General features: G+C 43.0%; 1 protein-coding gene across 1 annotated transcript in view; it reads left to right on the forward strand.

Moving 5' to 3' along the window:
- The window catches only part of LOC126195111 (ATP-binding cassette sub-family G member 1), a 495,613-nt gene that overhangs the window by 133,212 nt on the left and 342,750 nt on the right, over positions 1-19,651 (forward strand). The gene's annotated exons all lie outside the window — the stretch shown is intronic.

Consider the following 19,651-nt stretch of genomic DNA (forward strand, 5'->3'; position numbering starts at 1 on the left):
AGGACACCAGTGCGGGATTCACGCATCTGTTCCTAAAGCTCATTTCCTGAGTTTTGGAGTTACTTGAATTTAACGTGGTATAAGGGGTACTACCTGTCGCTAGTAATCCAAGCCGGCCGCGGTGGTCTAGCGGTTCTAGGCGCTCAGTCCGGAGCCGCGCGACCGCTACGGTCGCAGGTTCGAATCCTGCCTCGGGCATGGATGTGTGTGATGTCCTTAGGTTAGTTATGTTTAAGTAGTTCTAAGTTCTAGGGGAGTGATGACCACAGATGTTAAGTCCCATAGTGCTCAGAGCATTTTTAGTAATCCAAACGTTCTGCGTCCTGGGTTTGATCCCAGCCACTGCTTAAATTCCAAAACCTATCGGTAACGGCAGCAACAAAGAGACATACTCGTTCTGCCAACAACTTTGTCAAAGACGTGGGGTGGGTGGTGGAGGGTGGGGGGGGGGGAGTGGGAGCGGCACTGGTGAACAGTTTCAAAGCAACTTCTTGCCTTTGAGGTGGTAATCTGCCCCTTAAACGCGGAAGAATCAGCAATCTACATCTACATCTACTCGGATACTCCGCAAATCACACATAAGTGTCTGGCAGAGTAATGATCAACGGCATGAGGACGCAGAATGGAGTGGAAACTGCATCGAAAACACTCAGAGCCGGCCGCGGTGGCCGTGCGGTTCTAAGCGCTGCAGTCCGGAACCTCGGGACTGCTACGCTCGCAGGTTCGAATCCTGCCTCGGGCATGGATGTGTGTTATGTCCTTAGGTTAGTTAGGTTTAAATAGTTCTAAGTTCTAGGGGACTGATGACCTAAGATGTTAAGTCCCATAGTGCTCAGAGCCATTTGAACCATTTTTTGAAAACACTCAGTGCTTATCCAAAAGACATGTGACCTGTAACTGAAAAAGAGTCATTATATCCCACTGGAAAAAGATTTCCCGTTCTGATCTCCGGGAGGAGGCTGCCAAGGGGCAGTGACCATGAGGAAAAGACTCAATAACCAATGAATCTGTAACATAATACAAGTCAGACCGCAAAATGGCAGAAGTTTTAACGTGAAGGAGTATCTGATGGAAATGGAAAGGTTCAGTCTAGATATAGTTGGGGGGAGGGGGGGGGGGGTTGTGCAATGAAATGGGAAGAAGATAAGGATTTGTAGTCAAACGAAAATAGGGTCATAATAACAGCAGCAAAAAGGAATGTAACAGGAGTGAGGTTCGTCATGAATAGATGCGGCGGAGATTTACTGTGAACAGTTGAGTGATACGCTTGTTCTTATCGGAACTGACGGCAAACCAAAGGAAACAACGATAGTTGAGCTTTACGTGCCGATGTCCCATGCAGAAGATGAGATACAGAAAGAATATGAAGACACTGAACAGGTAATAGAGTTTCTAAAGACAGATAAAAGTCTTATGACCGTGGTGCACTGGAACGCTGTAGTAGCAGACGAAATAGAAGAAATAATTACCGAAGAATGTGGGCTCAGAAACAGGAATGAGAAAGGAGAAGTACTAATCGAGTACTGAAAATAAGTTTCAGCTAGATGCAGGGAATACACTTTTCCAAAACTGCAAGAGCAGGAGGTATACTTGGAAACAGCCAGGGGAGACGGGAAGATTTAAACTTGGTTACATCATGGTCGGGCAGAAATTCAGAAATCGGATTTCGGGATGTAAGGCATAACCAGTAGCAGCTATAGATTCAGATCACAAATAAGAAGTGATGAAGAGTGTACTCAAGTTTAAAAGATTCGCCCGGATGAATTAATGTGTAAAAGTTCTTATTAGATAACAGAATTCTTATATTTTTTGTCTAGAACTTCGCATTCCCCAATTTTGATGTTGAATAACTGGGTCCATTCTATTTCTCATAGTTTGGTCGAAGCTTCGCCTAGCTTATCTTCCATACTTTCATCCGGAAGTTATACATCGTTTGTGATGTTAAACATTGGCTGTTGTACTTTAATTCATTGTCTGAAATCTACTTTAGTTCATCGCTCTTTCAACGTGAAAGATAAACAATAGTGACAAGGCGTTGACTAGAACTCGTCTTTCTTGAACATCCACTTGTTTAATCCCCTTTAGTAATTTCAGGGGTTATAAATTAGTGTCTGGATGTGTACTCCATCCTAATTACTGGTTTTTGGACTAAAACGCCTAATACCAACTTACAATGTAGTTTTTGTGCCACTCACGATTGCTATGAATCTATCCTGACTTTCCTTACACTTTTTTTCCCGTAATAATCGCAAAGCCAATTATTTCTCCGGTGTGTATTCCATTCCTGAAACGAAATTAATCATTGTCTCGAACCGCTCAGTTCTGTTTCCAATCATGTCTCCGCAGTTCTGGTCAGCAGCGTAAGATGTCAGCCCAATTGTCCGACCTTTTTCACAGGTATCCGATGGCGCCGTCTTAGCGTGATGTTAATATTCTTTTGGGCGTATGACTATTCCGATATTTCATTGGTTCTTGATCACAGATTAAATAACGACCAGTTTTCTACACTTCCCAATCTTTTCCGTTGCTTTTAAGATAAGGTAAAGGAAAAGGAAGGTATTTTCATGATATAGGTAATTTCGTGATATTTAACTCACTGCGACCACACCTCTATGAGAGTCAACGCGCGCCTTGTAGTTCCTTGGGTCATAATTATTGCCAGCACAAGATATTGTTGACCTAATTGCAGGCGCTCAGTCGTTGATCGTCTTTAGGATCCAATAGTTGTAGCAGTGTGTGCACTGTTTCTGAACAGCTGAGATAACTAATCAAAGTAAGAACAAAACCTACATTGTCATTCTCGTAGCCAAGAATGTTGATAAATCGTTATTTAGCGCACTTAGTTTTGTTATTTACATAACAGAAGCTACAGCTCAAGTTTTTGAGGGAAAATTCACAGCTTCTTAACATTTATAAGGGTGTAGCTTAAGCACAGTCCACTGTTTTGCACTATAGCTTGGTTCCTTTGTACTGCAAGTAGCTCAAAAATTGTTCAAATGGATCTGAGCACCATGGGACTTAACGTCTGAGGTCATCAGTTGAAACACGTACGTTGTGTGGCGGCGATGGCGAGGCATTGCAGAGTCTCTGACCAGAGAGCTATTTGTCGTTCCTAGTCTGCGCTTGACCGCGCGAGAGTTCAGTTGCGAGTTAGAGTTCGAGAGTAGTAGCGCATGCGAGATGACGTAGTCTGTGGTAGTAGCACGCGAGAGATAGTCGCAGTTGTGTGTGAGGAGTCGGCGGGCGTCGACATGGCACACTGGTCAAGATTCAGGACGAGGTAGATTTTTAAATAAGGTAATGAAGCAGCATTGCGCACATTTGATAATGTAATGTAAATTAACTGTAACTAATTTGTTCAAGAATCGCCCCAATAATAATTTGTTTTCAAACCAAGCATTTTAACAAAAGAAACATTTTATTGAAAGAAATATTTCCCTTGGCATTCCTTAAAGAAAAGTTTCCCTTAAATTCAAAATTTTTGCAATGCATTTCCTTCGAGCTATGGCGAAAAATAAGAGAAGATCCAGTTTTACTGAGGTAAGAATTTGAGTTTAATCAGGGCCTAAAGATCGACATTTCGGTCTATTTGGGTTTTCATTGTCACTGAGATTTCATTATCATTGAATTGTCTTACATTTTTTTGTGGGCAGCTTACATTAGGGTCAGATTGCTAATTTTATTTGTCATTGTCATTAAATTTAATTGCTGGGAGGTTACACTTAGCTCTATGTCTATTCTCATTTAAAATATTATCTTAAATTTCTCTGGGGAGCTTACACTTGGCTCCATTTCTATTAAATATTGTCCTTTCAAATTTTTGTGGGGAGGTTACACTTGGCGACACCCGGTCCAGGATCGTATTTCGTTGAGAATCTTCTGAAACGTAGCCAGATATCTGCTCTTATTTGCTTTAAATATAATTAGGATTTGGCGCAACGCTTTTACTAATTTTGTGACTTTCTTTCCTCAGATCATCGGCAATTCGTTGCTCTGTTGTATTTTTGTGTGTTGCTTTTTGCATTGTGCTTGTTTTATTTATGAATAATTGTGACTATAGTAAAAATGCCGCGAAAGACTGTGAATAGTGTATCGCGAGGTATTATGAATATGATTACCGACTTAAACAACTTCACCGATAGCACTTGTGACAGGCAGTGTAATGATGACAATCCTGCATTCACCGACAATCAGTGCGTTCCAACCACTAATGATGATTATTGTCTTAATGATGAACAAACGAACTCGGTTATGTCCTCTGTTGATTTGACGACAATCGATGACGCGGGACGCTCTATTGTAATGAGCGCTGCCCAGCCTAACACAACCGGTTTACTAAATTCACGTGATGAACACACAAATTTGTCTAATGAAAATGAACAGGATACACAAAGTACGACGGATTTATTTAATTCCGAAATAGTGTCTGACAGTGTACATCCGACTGATAATCCTTTTTGTAAATTGCAGAATGACCAAATGGTCACACAAAGCGCGACAATTGCAGGTACACCACTAAACAGCACTGAGAATAGAAATGCTAATTTTGGATCGGATCAAATTATGGCACTATTGCTGCAACGAGTTAACCAAATTATTGAAAAACAAGACAACCTTAGTGAGGGTAACAAACAACTTAGTGAACAGGTCAAGCAACAGAATAAAAAACTAGACAATAATGATGCAAATTTCAAACAACTTAATGAAAAACAAGACAATCTTAATGAAAAATTAGACAACAATTCTAGGCAGCTTAGTGAACAAATTAGAGCCGTTGCCGCGCAGTGTCAAGATACTAAGGAACAGTTACGCGAGGAAATTGAGGCTTGTTCAAAAAAAAGTAGCAAAGAAATTAGGTCTGTTGCTCTGGAATTAAAGGAAATGCATTGCAAAAATTTTGAATTTAAGGGAAACTTTTCTTTAAGGAATACCAAGGGAAATATTTCTTTCAATAAAATGTTTTTTTGTTAAAATGCTTGGTTTGAAAACAAATTATTATTGGGGCGATTCTTGAACAAATTAGTTACAGTTAATTTACATTACATTATCAAATGTGCGCAATGCTGCTTCATTACCTTATTTAAAAATCTACCTCGTCCTGAATCTTGACCAGTGTGCCATGTCGACGCCCGCCGACTCCTCACACACAACTGCGACTATCTCTCGCGTGCTACTACCACAGACTACGTCATCTCGCATGCGCTACTACTCTCGAACTCTAACTCGCAACTGAACTCTCGCGCGGTCAAGCGCAGACTAGGAACGACAAATAGCTCTCTGGTCAGAGACTCTGCAATGCCTCGCCATCACCGCCACACAACATACGTGTTTCACAGTTCAAAAATGTTCAAATGTGTGTGAAATCTTATGGGACTTAACTGCTAAGCTTACATACCAATTAACCTAAATTATCCTAAGGACAAACACACACACACCCATGCCCGAGAGAGGACTCGAACTTCCGCCGGGACCAGCCGCACAGTCCATGACTGCAGCGCCTTAGAGGTCATCAGTCCCCTTGAACTTTGAACTACTTAACCTAACTAACCTAAGGACATCACACACTTCCATGCCCGAGGCAGGATTCGAACCTACTACCGTAGCGGTCGCGCGGTTCCAGAATGAAGCGCCTAGAAGCGCTCGGCCACAGCGGCCGGCTACTGCAAGTGCTATATTAAGTTTAACTGATTGGCTGTATAAAGGTAATTTCGCGATATTTTTTGTTAACTCACTACGACTACACCTGGTGGAAAGGCAACGCACCACTTCGGCATGCAGTCTCTTAGAGCACCATCGTTGGCAGGTATTGTTGACCCATCTGCACTCCACTAACCATCTAACAAACGTCACGAAATTACCTGTCCATATCATGAAATTTCCTGCCCATATAACGAAATTACCTGCCCATATCACGAAATTATCTCACCACATCACGAAATTACCCACCAATGTCTATGGTACCTGATCATCATTTAAAATTCCACTCGTTCTTGTAACATAAAAATTATTATATTTATATTTGTAGTTGATCCTGTTACTATTTTGTGTATAGAACTGAATGAAATGCCTTCGTATTAAAGAGTGAAAAAATGTTGTAAATTTAAATGTTAACGAATATGTCTCCCTTTACTTTATATTCTCGATAACAACTGATCTGTTTGGGCTTGGCCGGCCGGTGTGGCCGTGCGGTTCCAGGCGCTTCAGTCTGGAACCGCGCGACCGCTACGGTCACAGGTTCGAATCCAGCCTCGGGCATGGATGTGTGTGATGTCCTTAGGTTAGTTAGGTTTAAGTAGTTCTCAGTTCTAGGGGACTGATGACCTCGGAAGTTAAGTCCCATAGTGCTCAGAGCCATTTGAACAATTTTTTGTCTGGGCTTAAATTTTTCAGTGCTCCGTCAAACTATGATCGCACAATTGGATGACTTGTTTCTTCTACGCCATTCTTTTTCTCGTATTGCACTTCTGGACAGATCACCTCCACCATTGTAGCCCCGGTGTATTCCTGCGTTCTACTGGCTATTTCTTTTGCATGACAATTTTCCATCACATGTGGTAGTCTGAAACATTTACTTTTCCCTTTCTTCTCCTAAACCGCTTTTGGTCTTGTATGTACGGCGCGTTCCACCACGTTAACCCATGGATGTTACGTAATACCCGTCGTGCGGTTCTCGAGAGGAAAATATGACGGTCTGTGCAGAGGTCTTACAGCAGCGAGACGTGTCTTCCATCTGCTGCCCCGGCGACCTAGTGACTCAGAGAGCGTGGCGTGCGAGCACAAGCGAAGTGCCCGGTAGGCGGCAAGGCTGTACGTAACTTGTGGACCAGGCAAAGACCGCAGTTGCCGATAAGCGGGTCCGTTAGCAGACGAGAGGCCGCACAAACAGCTGGCGTCTGTCGCAGTCCAAACGCCGTGAGGCGGCTCTGCGCCCACTGAAGCTAGAAGCGGCAGTCACAATTTGCTTGGAATGGACGGGAATGTGACGTCGTTGAGTGACTGTACAAGGATACAAGACGACTTTGACAAAATTTCTAGTTTATGTGATGGAGGAGGAGGAGGAGATCAGTGTTTAGTGTCTCGTCAACAACGAGGTCATTAGAGACGGAGCACAAGCTCGGATTAGGGAAAGATGGGGAAGGAAATCAGCCGTTTCCTTTCAAAGGAACCATCCTGCCATTTGCCTGAAATGAAAGAAAATCTAAATCAGGATGACCGAAGAAGGGATTGAACCGTCATCCTCCCGAATGTGAGTCCAGACTGCTAACCGCTGCGCCACCCCGCTTGGTTTGGTGTAATGAATGGCAGCTTTTCTACGTATAGAAGAATGTACAGAGGGGTCCAAAAAATATATCCACTGTTTACAAGTCCATAACTTGCAAACTAATTGACGGAGTTGTCTCATTTTTTGTGAAAGTGCAGCTTAAAGTCCAACTTAAAGATATCACTGTAGGTGTTCGAAATGGTCACCATTAACATCCACACACAAACGATTCCGCCGAACTGCAGCACAAACTACTGACTGCAACGTGTTCAATTGGATATTTGCACATGGATGTACGATGGACTCTCGAAGTTCATCCAATGTGTGTGGCTTTTGTAGATAAACGACGTCCTTTAGTGTTCCCCACTGGTAAAAGTCTAGAGGAGTTAGGTCTGGGGAACATGGTGGATACTCCACAGCACCTCTACAGCCTATCCATCTTCCTGGTAGATTTTCGTCGAGATACGCCCTAACACGATTTTGGTAGTGGGCTGGGACACCATCTTGTTGAAAGTAAACTCTTCCGTCTCCATACAAGTCTCGGACGGCAGGTAAAATGGATGTCTGAAGCTTCTGAAGGTACACCTCACCGGTAACTGTTCCGTCAAAGAAGAATGGCCTAATCAAGCCACGGTGAGACAGCCCACACCACACATTTACTCCTGGCAAATTCACGGCTTTGTCTATTTCGACGTTCGGATTTAGTAGATGCAATTGTGGCGATTTACTGTACCATTGAGGCCGGCCGGTGTGGCCGAGCGGTTCTATGCGCTACAGTCTGGAACCACGCGACCGCTACGGTCGCAGGTTCGAATCTTGCCTCGGGCATGGATGTGTGTGATGTCCTTAGGTTCGTTAGGTTTAAGTAGTTCTAAGTTCTAGGGGACTGATGACCTCAAAAGTTCAGTCCTATAATGCTCAGAGCTATTTGAACCATTTTTTTGTACCATTGAGTTTGAACTGTGCCTCATCAGACCACACTGTCATCTCTGCAAACTCTTCATCGTTGCGAACCATGTTAGTAAACCACTCGCAGTACTCCATTCTACGATCTGGGTCGTCCTCGTTCACTGCGTGTTGGAATCGTGAGATGCCGCACTTCCACTATGCTGTCTTCAAAATTCGCCGAACACTTGAGCGACTTACTCCAGTTTCACGGCCACATTGTCTCACAGACCTCTGTGGTGAGCGAGTGAATTTTTGTAGCACACGACGGGAGTTAGCTGGACTTGTTACTGTTACAGGTCGTCCAGATCGTTGTTTGTGTACATCTTTAACACAGCCCTCGGCTTCAAATTTGCCTCGAATACGACGAATCGTTAAACGTGTCTGTGGCTCTGTTTGATACTCGTTTCGCCATTGCCGTTGAACCTCATTAATGTTTTCGTACTTAAAATACCACTTCAAAACTGACTTCCTTTCGTCGAATGTAAGCCTTGTGCCAGCCATGTTTACTCGAATAACTAGGTGCAACTAAGAACAAAACACTGACTATCTAGCGACTGTCATCTGACAAAAAAAAAAAAAAAAAAAAAAAAAAACGAAATACAAAATGGTTCAAATGGCTCTGAGCACTATGGGACTCAACTGCTGTGGTCATTAGTCCCCTAGAACTTAGAACTACTTAAACCTAACTAACCTAAGGACATCACACACATCCATGCTCGAGGCAGGATTCGAACCTGCGACCGTAGCGGTCGCGCGGTTCGAGACTGTAGCGCCTAGAACCGCTCGGCCACACCGGCCGGCAACGAAATACAACGCCTGTGTGACGATTGCCGGAGCTATAAACTATTACACTACCAAAGATGAGACAACTCCGTCAATTAGTTCGCCAGTTATGGCCTTTTAAACAGTGGACACATTTTTTGTACCCCTCTGTATATTAAAGGAGATAAGTAGGAAAAACAGCCCTAATGTTCGAATACAGCATTAGTAGTGTTCTCCCTAACAGACACATCGATTAAATATCTAGACGTATCATTGCAAAGCGATGTGAAATGGAATGCGCACTAAGGCCAGTGAAAGGAAAATTTCAGGAATTTTCAGCTCATCTGTGAAGGAGACCGCATACAGAGCACATGTGCGACCCATTCTTGAATACTGACCAGTATCTCCATCAGGTCGGATTAAAGGAAGACATCGAAGCAATCCAGAGACGTGTTGCTAGGCCAGTAGGTTCGATTGACACGCGAGTATTACGTAGATGCTTTCCTGGACGGAAAACAATGTCCTTTTTGACGAAAGTTACTCAAAAAATTTAGAGAACTGGCACTTGAAGTTGAATGCTGAACGATTCTACTGTCGCCAACTTACATTTCGCGTAAGGTTCAAAATGGTTCAAATGGCTCTGAGCGCTATGGGACTTAACATCTATGGACATCAGTCCCCTAGAACTTAGAACTACTTAAACCTAACTAACCTAAGGACATCACACACATCCATGCCCGAGGCAGGATTCGAACCTGCAACCGTAACAGTCGCGCGGCTCCGGACTGAGCGCCTAGAACCGCTAGACAACCGCGGCCGGCGGTAAGATAAGAGAAATTAGGTCTCTTACAGGCACAGATAGTCATTTTTTCCGTCACTCTATTTGCGAGTGGAACAGGAAAGGAAATACGCAGTAGTGGTACATTGCACCCTACGCCATGCAGCTTAGGGCAGCTTGCGGAGTACGTATGCAGATGTAGATGTAGGAGGAAGCTTCTTAAAAATTCCAGAACGAATGTATCACTATGACTGCTGCATTAGAGAGTGATGTGAGAGGTGAAGACCCCCAAACGTATGATCTGGCATTTTTCATTGTGGTTTTATAGAGGATGCAGTGATTCAATCGCCGTGCTGTGTGTAGTGCAAGGGGGGCGTAGTCTAAATGAAACTACCGTCCACAACAACTTGCTGTGAGCGTGGAGTGTTGCTTCCTGCATCGCGCTGGGTTAGTATCATTCGACAAATCCAACCGTAGATCCGGCTATGCCAGTCACGCGATTAGGTGCAGCTACTTTCCAGTTGTAAGTGGTGCCCCTTGTTACTTGCGGTGCAAGCATAAAACAGAGTAAAGCGAGCAATGATATATTCAAACGGAATGTGAATTCATACACATTACACAGTGAATAAATATTGTGAACGTGTTCTAGGAGTGTTACCAGACAAAAGTTATGATGTATAGGGAACGCCAGACAGAGGAATATATACCTGCGTTAAGATATGGAGGATATGCAGACATTGGCTACTAGCGGGCATTGATTGAAATGAATGCAGAAAGTTGACAGTTTGTGCCGGACTGGAATTCGAAACCGGGTCTCCTGCTTACAGGGCAGATGCTCCGACCACTGAGCCATTCGAACACAGTGGTCACTGCAAGAGCATGGACTACCCTAGCACGCTCTCCTCATATCAAAATTCTCAACTTATCCACACACTACTAATGTAGTGCCCCTTGCCAATTATTCTCATTACTTGCGGCTTTTCGCCGGTTCCCGCAAAAATTCGAAATGAGTGGGACGATTATTCCAGTTAATTCTAACAGCACAATGCCTATGCACACACTTATGGCATTACTCACTGGGGTCTTTCCTCAACTGTCCTGATCAAAACGGTAACAGTCCGAGGCCTAACGAGACCGCGTATAATCCGGACACATAGAAATATCGTCAACATCGCTTAATGCTTGAAACAACGTGGAACACTGTATCGAAGTGAAATCCGACACGTCTGCTAACATCTCTATTCAGGATTTTAGAACTGCGAAATTGCAGATATTGCAATTCTTGCCAAGTATCATCCGTATAAGTATACGTGAAATGTCGGGACATTTACAAAGTCGCCATGTACTAGCTGCAAACAGAATGTGTTCTTTTTTTTTTTAGGAATCTGTTAGTTATGTACTACTGATCTTCTCGTTTATGAACTTTATTGCTTCAAAAGACCAGTCCGCAGCTCGTAGTCTAGTGGCTAGCGGGTTCGATTCCCGGACGGGTTGGTGATTTTCTCTGCCCGGGGACCGGGTGTTTGTGTTGTCCTCGTCATTTCATCATCATTCATGACAGCGGCTAGACAGGACTGTGTACAAATTGGGACCTTGTACGGTTGCTGATGACAGCGCAGTTGAGCGCCCCACAAACCAATCATCACCATCAAAATACCAATACCAACACCTTCTAGAGAGTTACCCTTAGTGTCTGATATACTATTTGGTAGGGGCACAAGAATCGCATTCACGTGTACGGCTATTCAAGTTTGTTTATTCCATGGTTTTGTTAGTTTAAATCGATTTTCCGACTCTTTCCTTTGAAAAAGATTCAGGTGATTTCTTGCTTTCTCCCCCCCCCCCCCTCCAATAACTACCAAATACGAGCTCTGTTCCGTCCAAAACGGCTAATATCCGGTCCTCTGATAAAAGCATCTTTCACATGGCACACAAAAGCATTGACATACATGTTGTGAATATAGCTCTGCCGACTGTCTGCATTTGGATTTTAGGCTATATACGGACATATTTTTTTTAGTTTTGTCAATTAAGACAGGACTAAGCCTCTATGTTTTTCATCAGTCTTTTGATATAATACGGCCCAACACGAATATCTTCCCTGTGGGATCACTACATGTGAGATTAGTACACTTTTCCTCCTCAAATATTTATCGTACTCGGATACTAACTTAGATAGGGCGTTGCCCGGGTATTTATTTGCTGAATTCTTCTGGTCAGCGGTGTAGGGGTAGCGTCTTTGATTCGTAATCAAAACTTCTTCGGTCCCGGGTTTTAGTCCCGCCACTGCTTAAATTCTGATTAATAATCAGTATTGGGGCACGAAGACTTCCGGCTTAAGAAGTCACCCCTTATTCTGCCAACGGCTTTGTCAGAGAGGGCGCAGGAGCGGATAGAGGTTCAGGCCACTCTCTTGTCCTTCGAGAGGGAAACTGAATCAGCAGTGATCAACGGCATGAGGATGCAGAAGGCAATGGGAACCACTGCAGTAAAGACACGTAACGTGTATCCACAGGATATATGGCCTGTAACTGAAGAAGTGTCATGATGATCTCTCCATTGGCAAAAGATTCAGGAATAGTCCCCCATTCGGATCTCCGGGAGGGGACTGCCAAGGGGGAGGTTACCATGAGAAAAAGATTGAATAATCAGCGGAAGGAAGTGAAATTTTAGAAGCTTGAACGTGGTAGGGAAACTAGAAAATCTGAAAAGGGAAACGCAAAGGCTCAATCTAGGGGTCAGTGAAGTGAAGTGGAAAGAAGACAAGGATTTCTGGTCAGATGAGTAGAGGGTAATATCAACAGCAGCATAAAATGGTATAACGGGTGTACGATTCGTTATGAATAGGAAGGTAGGGCAGAGTGTGTGTTACTGTAAACAGTTCAGTGATAGGGTTGTTCTTATCAGAATCGACAGCAAACCTACACTGACAACGATAGTTCAGGTATACATGTCTACATCGCAAGATGAAGGTGAAGAGATAGAGAAAGTGTATGAGGATATTTCAAGGGCAATGCAGAATGTAAAGGGAGAGGAAAATATAATAGTCATGGGAGACTGGAATGCTGTTGTAGGGGAAGGAGTAGGAGAAAAGGTTACAGGAGAATATGGGCTTGGGACAAGGAATGAGAGAGGAGAAATACTAATTTATTTAACTACGTTTCAGCCAGTGTTAGCGAATACACTGTTCAATCATCGCAAAAGGAGGAGGTATACTTGGAAAAGGCCGGGTGATATGGGAAGATTTCGGTTAGATTACTTCATGGTGAGACAGAGATACCGAAATCAGATACTGGATTGTAAGGCATACCCAGGAGCAGACAGACGCAGATGACAATATAATTTTGATGAAGAATAGGCTGAAGTTCAAGACATTAGTCACGAAGAATCAATACGCAAAGAAGTGGGATACGGAAGTAGTAAGGAATAACGAGATACGGTTGAAGTTCTCTAAGACTATAGATACACCAATAAGTATTGCAGTTGAAGAGAAATGGACATTTCTAAAAAAGGGCCATCACAGAAGCTGGGAGGGAAAACATAGCTACAAAGAAGGTAACTGCGAAGAAACCATGGGTAACAGAAAAAATACTTCAATTGATCGATGATAGGAGGAAGTACAAAAATGTTCCGGGAAACTCAGGAATAGAGAACTACAAGTTGCTGAGGAATGAAATAAATAGGAAGTACAGTGAAGCTAAGACAAATGGCAGCAAGGAAAATGTGAAGGCATCGAAAAAGAAATTATTGTCGGAACGTCAGACTCAGCATACAGGAAAGTCAAAACAACCTTCGGTGAGAAAAGAAAGGGTGACAACATTAAGAGTGCAACGGGAATTCCACTGTTAAATGCAGAGGAGAGAGCGGATAGGTGGAAAGAATACATTTAAAGCTTCTATGAGGGGGAAGATTTTTTTTGATGTGATAGAAGAGGAAACAGGAGTCGATTTAGACGAGATAGGGAATCCAGTATTAGAATCAGAATTTAAGAGAGCTTTGGAGGACTTAAGATCAAATAAGGCATAAGGGATAGATAGAATTCCATTTTTGCTTCGAATTATAGTTCTTGTCATCTCTCTGAGCTCGGTTGGGTTGTGTTGGCGGAGGAGACCAAACTGCGAGGTCATCGGTCTCATCGGATTAGGGAAGGAAGTCGGCCGTGCCCTTTTCAAAGGAACCATCCCGGCATTTGCCTGAAGAGATTTAGGGAAATAACGGAAAACCTAAATCAGGATGGCCGGACGCGGGATTGAACCGTCGTCCTTCCGAATGCGAGTCCAGTGTGCTAACCACTGCGCCTCCTCGCTCGGTCATCTCTCTGAATAATGTCCATTTCTCGTGGGACACTCAGTTTGTGTATACTGTGTAAAATGTGTTACGAATAGTCTCAACATTAGAGAAGTAATAGAATGTTTTCCTGATGGGTAATTTAGCTGCAGCGAAAATATTTTCATCATCTTGTCAGAGGTGTCAGCGAGAAAATCTTTGATAAATATTTATTTTTAAGCATTTTTAAGTTCGTTGCAAGACACTCAGAGCTCTAATGTTAAAATACCGAGTGATTATAGTATGGGTATTCTCGCACGCTTCGTTACGCTTCTGTTTCAACCCCGTTTCCATTTCTTTCAGAGTTATGATGTTCTTACTCCCATTCTGCTTCTTTCAAGATATGTGTATCTGGTTTAGTTAAAATCAGTGCAGGTGAGGTGTGGAACATACACACATACATTTTTATAATATATAGAGATATTAGAATCTCTGTCTTCCCCTACACTATTAACCTCTGCAGGTCTCTCTCTTACCATGGAAGTTATTCCTTAATATGTTAAACAAATGTTAGGTAGGTTGTTACGTGTTCCATAGATCATATTCACGATATACATTATGATGCGGAAAGTGGCAAGTGAAGAAACATAGAAGATACTTTGTAATGGAAAAACATTTATTTGGTTACAGCCTGGATATTTATAGGTTCTTTTGTGTAGGCTAAGTATTTATACTCAATAATTCATCAATCGTAAAGATGAAGTTTCTAAGGAGAAACACCTGCAGTCTACTTTTGCTGTGCGGCACACGTTTTATTTCCATCGGTAAACTGTCAAAGCCTATTATAGCTGCATGTTTCACATGCTTTTATTGTGCCAAAAATGATTTATTGTGCAAAAAAGGATAATGAAGATAATTTTTCCTCCCAGTGCTGTATCTCTGTTGCTCTCAATCTGAGATGGATTTTTTGTGTGACAAATTTCATAAGTTAATAAATTTACTGTGTGCTTAATTTTTCCATGTGATTACAGTACTGTAACAGAGTGTCGCTACGTCGAGTTAGTGTTTTCCAAATATTCCTTTCCTTGCCGATTCTGCGTAGAACGTCATTTCAAAATGGTTCAAATGGCTCTGAGCACTATGGGGTTTAACATCTGAGGTCATCAGTCCCCTAGAACTTAGAACTACTTAAACATAACTAACCTAAGGACATCACACAGATCCGTGCCCGAGGCAGGATTCGAACCTGCGACCGCAGCGGTCGAGCGGTTCCAAACTGAAGTGCCTAGAACCGCTCGAGAACGTCATTTGTTACCTTGCTAGTCTATTTTCTGTTCAGCAACCTTTTGTAACACATCTTAAACACTTCGATTCCCTTTATTTTCGGTTTCTTCTAGTGTAAACAATAAATAATGTGGCTGGATCCTTTATGACGACTTCGACTAGATTCACAGCTGGCATATAAATGAGACACAGGACTATAGTGTTGTGACTGGAACTACAGTTAGTGCTACATAATACAATAGCGCCTATCTCGTGCTTTGACGTAGGGAGATTCTTGACAGACGGCATGCAGCGCTGGCGAACCGCCACAGGCTTGAACGGAGTCTGGCGTGGTCTATCGCGCGTCCCAGATAGTTGACCCCCAGGTTATCAAGAGCGAGTACCGGTCAGCTGCACTATCTCCCCGCGAGCCAGCGGCGCTCCACAATCTCCCCAGTGCCTATCCTACAACATATGTACGTATGTCTGTATCTGTACGTACGTATGGCTATGTCTGTACACAAGGCTACCACAGTGAAAATTTTGTAAAACTGGCGAGCAAGAAAAGCAGGACACATAAGGGTCCACAGAAATCTACATCTCTACATCTACGTGATTACTCTGCTATTCACAATAAAGTGCCTGGCAGAGGGTTCAATGAACCACCTTCAAGCTGTCTCTCTACCGTTCCACTCTCGAACGGCACGCGGGAAAAACGAGCACTTAAATTTTTTTGGTGCGAGCCCTGATATATCGTTATGATCATTTCTCCCTATGTAGGTGGGTGCCAACAGAATGTTTTCGTAATCGGAGGAGAAAACTGGTGATTGAAATATCATGAGAAGATCCCGTCGCAACGAAAAACGCCTTTGTTTTAATGATTGCCACTACAATTCACGTATCATGTCTGTGACACTATCTCCCCTATTTCGCGATAATACAAAACGAGCTGCCCTTCTTTGTACTTCTTCGATGTCATCCGTCAGTCCCACCTGATGCGGATCCCACACCACACAGCAATACTCCAGAATAGGGCGGACAAGCGGGGTGTAAGCAGTCTCTTTAACAAACCTGTTGCACCATCTAAGTGTTCTGCCAATGAATCGCAGTCTTTGGTTTGCTCTACCCACAATATTATCTATGTGAACATTCCAATTTAGGTTATTTGTAATCCCTGAGTGTTTAGTTGAATTTACAGCCTTCAGATTTGTATGACTTATCGCGTAATCGAAATTTAGCTGATTTCATTTAGTACTCAAGTGAATAACTTCAAACTTTTCATTATTCAGAGTCAATTGCCACTTTTCGCACCATACAGATATCTTATCTAAATCATTTTGCAAGTCGTTTTGATCATCTGATGACTTTACAAGACGGTAAATGACAGCATCATCTGCAACAATCTAAGACGACTACTCAGATTGTCTCCTATATCGTTAATATAGATCGGGAACAATAGACGGCCTATAACACTTCCTTGGGGGACGCCGGATGTTACTTCTGTTTTACTCGATGACTTTCCGTCTCTTAGTACAAACTGTGACCTTTCTGACAGGAAGTCACGAATCCAGTCGCACAACTGAGGCGATACTCCTCATGCACGCAGTTTTGTTAGAAGACGCTTGTGAGGAATGGTGTCGAAAGCCTTCTGGAAATCTAAAAATATGGAATCAATTTGACATCCCCTGTCGATAGCACTTATTACTTCATGAGTATAAAGAGCTAATTGTGTTTCACAAGAACTATATTTTCTGAATGCGTGCTGACTATATGTCAATAAATCGTTTTCTTCGAGGTACTTCATAATGTTCAAATACAGTATATGTTCCAAAACCCTATGGCAAATCCACGTTAGTGATATAGGCTTGTAATTTAGCGGATTACTCCTACTTCCTTTTTTGGGTATTGGTGTGATTTGAGCAATTTTCCAGTCTTTAGGTGAGCGAGTGGTGTATATAATTGCTAAATATGGAGCTATTTTACCAGCATACTCTGAGAGGAACCTGACTGGTATACAATCTGGTCCGGAGGCCTTGCCTTCATTAAGTGATTTAAGCTGCTTCGTTACTCGGAGGATATTTACTTCTATGTTTCTCATCTTAGCAGTTGTTTTTGATTGGAATTCAGGAATATTTAATTCATCTTCTTTGGTGAAGGAGTTTCGGAAAACCATGTTTAATAACTTTGCTTTAGTGGCACTGTCATCAGTGACTTCACCGTTGTTATGGCGCAGTGAAGGTATTGATTGCGTCTTCTCACTGGTGTGCTTTATGTATGACCAGAATCTCTTCGGGTTTTCTGCCAGATTTCGAGACAGAATTTCGTTGTGGAAATTATAAAATCATTTCGCATTGAAGTACGAGCCATATTACAAACTTCTGTAAAACTTTGTCAATCGTGGGGATTATGCGTTCTTTTAAATTTGGCATGCTTTTTTCATTGCTTCTGCAACAACGATCTGACCCGTTATGTGTACCATGGCGGATTAGTACCATCACTTATTAATTTATGTGGTATATATCTCTCAATTGCTGACGATACTATCTCTTTGAAAACATTCCACAGCTTTTCTACACTTACATGATCAGATCTGAAGGAGTGAAGACTGTCTCTTAAAAAGAAGTTAAGAGCATTGTTATTAGCTTCTTTTTAAATAGATATACTTTGCGTTTCTTTTTGAAGGTTGTGGTGTCACCGCCAGACACCACACTTGCTAGGTGGTAGCTTAAATCGGCCGCGGTCCATTAGTACATGTCGGACCCGCGTGTCGCCACTGTCAGGATCGCAGACCGAGCGCCACCACAAGGCAGGTCTCGAGAGACTGACTAGCACTCGCCCCAGTTGTACGACGACGTTGCTAGCGACTACACTGACGAAGCCTTTCTCTCATTTGCCGAGAGACAGTAGAATAGCCTTCAGCTAAGTTAATGGCTACGACCTAGCAAGGCGCCATTTGTATTACTGCATGTACCTCCAGATAGAGTCTCACTTGTATCATCCAGAATGCTGTATACCAAAGGACGATATAAAAGTTAAGTGTTCTAGTAGCTACGTTCTTTTCTTTATCACATTCATTACGAATCCTGTTCCAGACTTAACGCCAGACGGCGTGAGTTGACGCGTGCCCTTTCGGCTACTTCACTGTGGACTGGCTGCCTTAACAGTCCACTACAATGGTCGTAGGTGTTATGGTATTCAGCCTAGCAGCAACTGCCTTGTGGTCGCTAATCCCTGTATTCGTCACAACACTCACTATTTGTCCAGGATTATTTGTTGCTAAAAGGTCAAGTATGCTTTCGCAACCATTTACGCTCATGAACTATTTGTTCAAAATAATTTTCTGAGAAAGCATTCAGTACAATTTCGGATGACGTTTTATACCTGCCGCCAGATTTAAATGTATAATTTTCCAGCATATCGTAGATTAAAGTCACCACCGACTATAGTTGTATGAGCGGGGTACTTATTTGAAATGAAACTCAAGTTTTCTTTGAATTGTTCAGCAACTATATCTTCTGGGTCTGGGGATCGGTAAAACGATCTAATTAATAGTTTAGTCCGATTGTCAGGTATAACCTCTACCCATACTATTTCACACGAACTATCTACTTCAATTTCGCTACAAGGCAAACTACCACTGACAGCAATAAATACTCCACCACCAACTGTATTTAATCTATCCTTTCGTTTGAAAAAATTTCGGCTGAACTTATTTCCTACAACTATTTGAGCTTCAGTGCTTTCTATTAGGGCTTGGAGCTCTAGTTCTTTCCCAACACAGCTACGACAATTTACAACTATAATACAAATCGTTTCTACAACTACCTTACTGTGTTTAACCTGCCCAATTTTAGACGGACGTTCCTTCTGTGGTTCCCTGAGACCCTCTAACCTAAAAAACCACCCAGTCCCTTCCACATAGCCTCCACTACCCGTGTAGCCGCCTCCTGCGTGTAGTGGACTCCTGACCCATTAAGCGGAACCCGGAAGCCCACCACCCGATAGCGCAAGTCAAGGAATCTGCAGCGTACACGGTCACACAACCGCCTGAGCCTCTGATTCAGACCCTCCACTCGGCTCTCCACCAAAGGACCACAGTCGGTTCTATCGACGATGCTGCAGATTGTGAGCTCCGCCTTAATCTCGGAAGCAAGACTGGCAGTCTTTTACCATTTCCGCTAGCCGCCCGATCCAAAGCGACACACGTCATTGGTACCGACATGAACCACCACCTGCAGTTGGCTGCACCCTGTACTCTTCATGGCGTCCGGAAGCACCCTTTGGTCCCTCACAGTGTCGCCCCTTGGCAGCAGCCTCAAGCTGTGTGACGGAAGCCAAAGCAGCACGGAACGGTGAGCGAAGGGTCGCTAACT

This window comes from Schistocerca nitens, chromosome 7, assembly GCF_023898315.1.
Source record: "Schistocerca nitens isolate TAMUIC-IGC-003100 chromosome 7, iqSchNite1.1, whole genome shotgun sequence".
NCBI lineage: Eukaryota > Metazoa > Arthropoda > Insecta > Orthoptera > Acrididae > Schistocerca > Schistocerca nitens.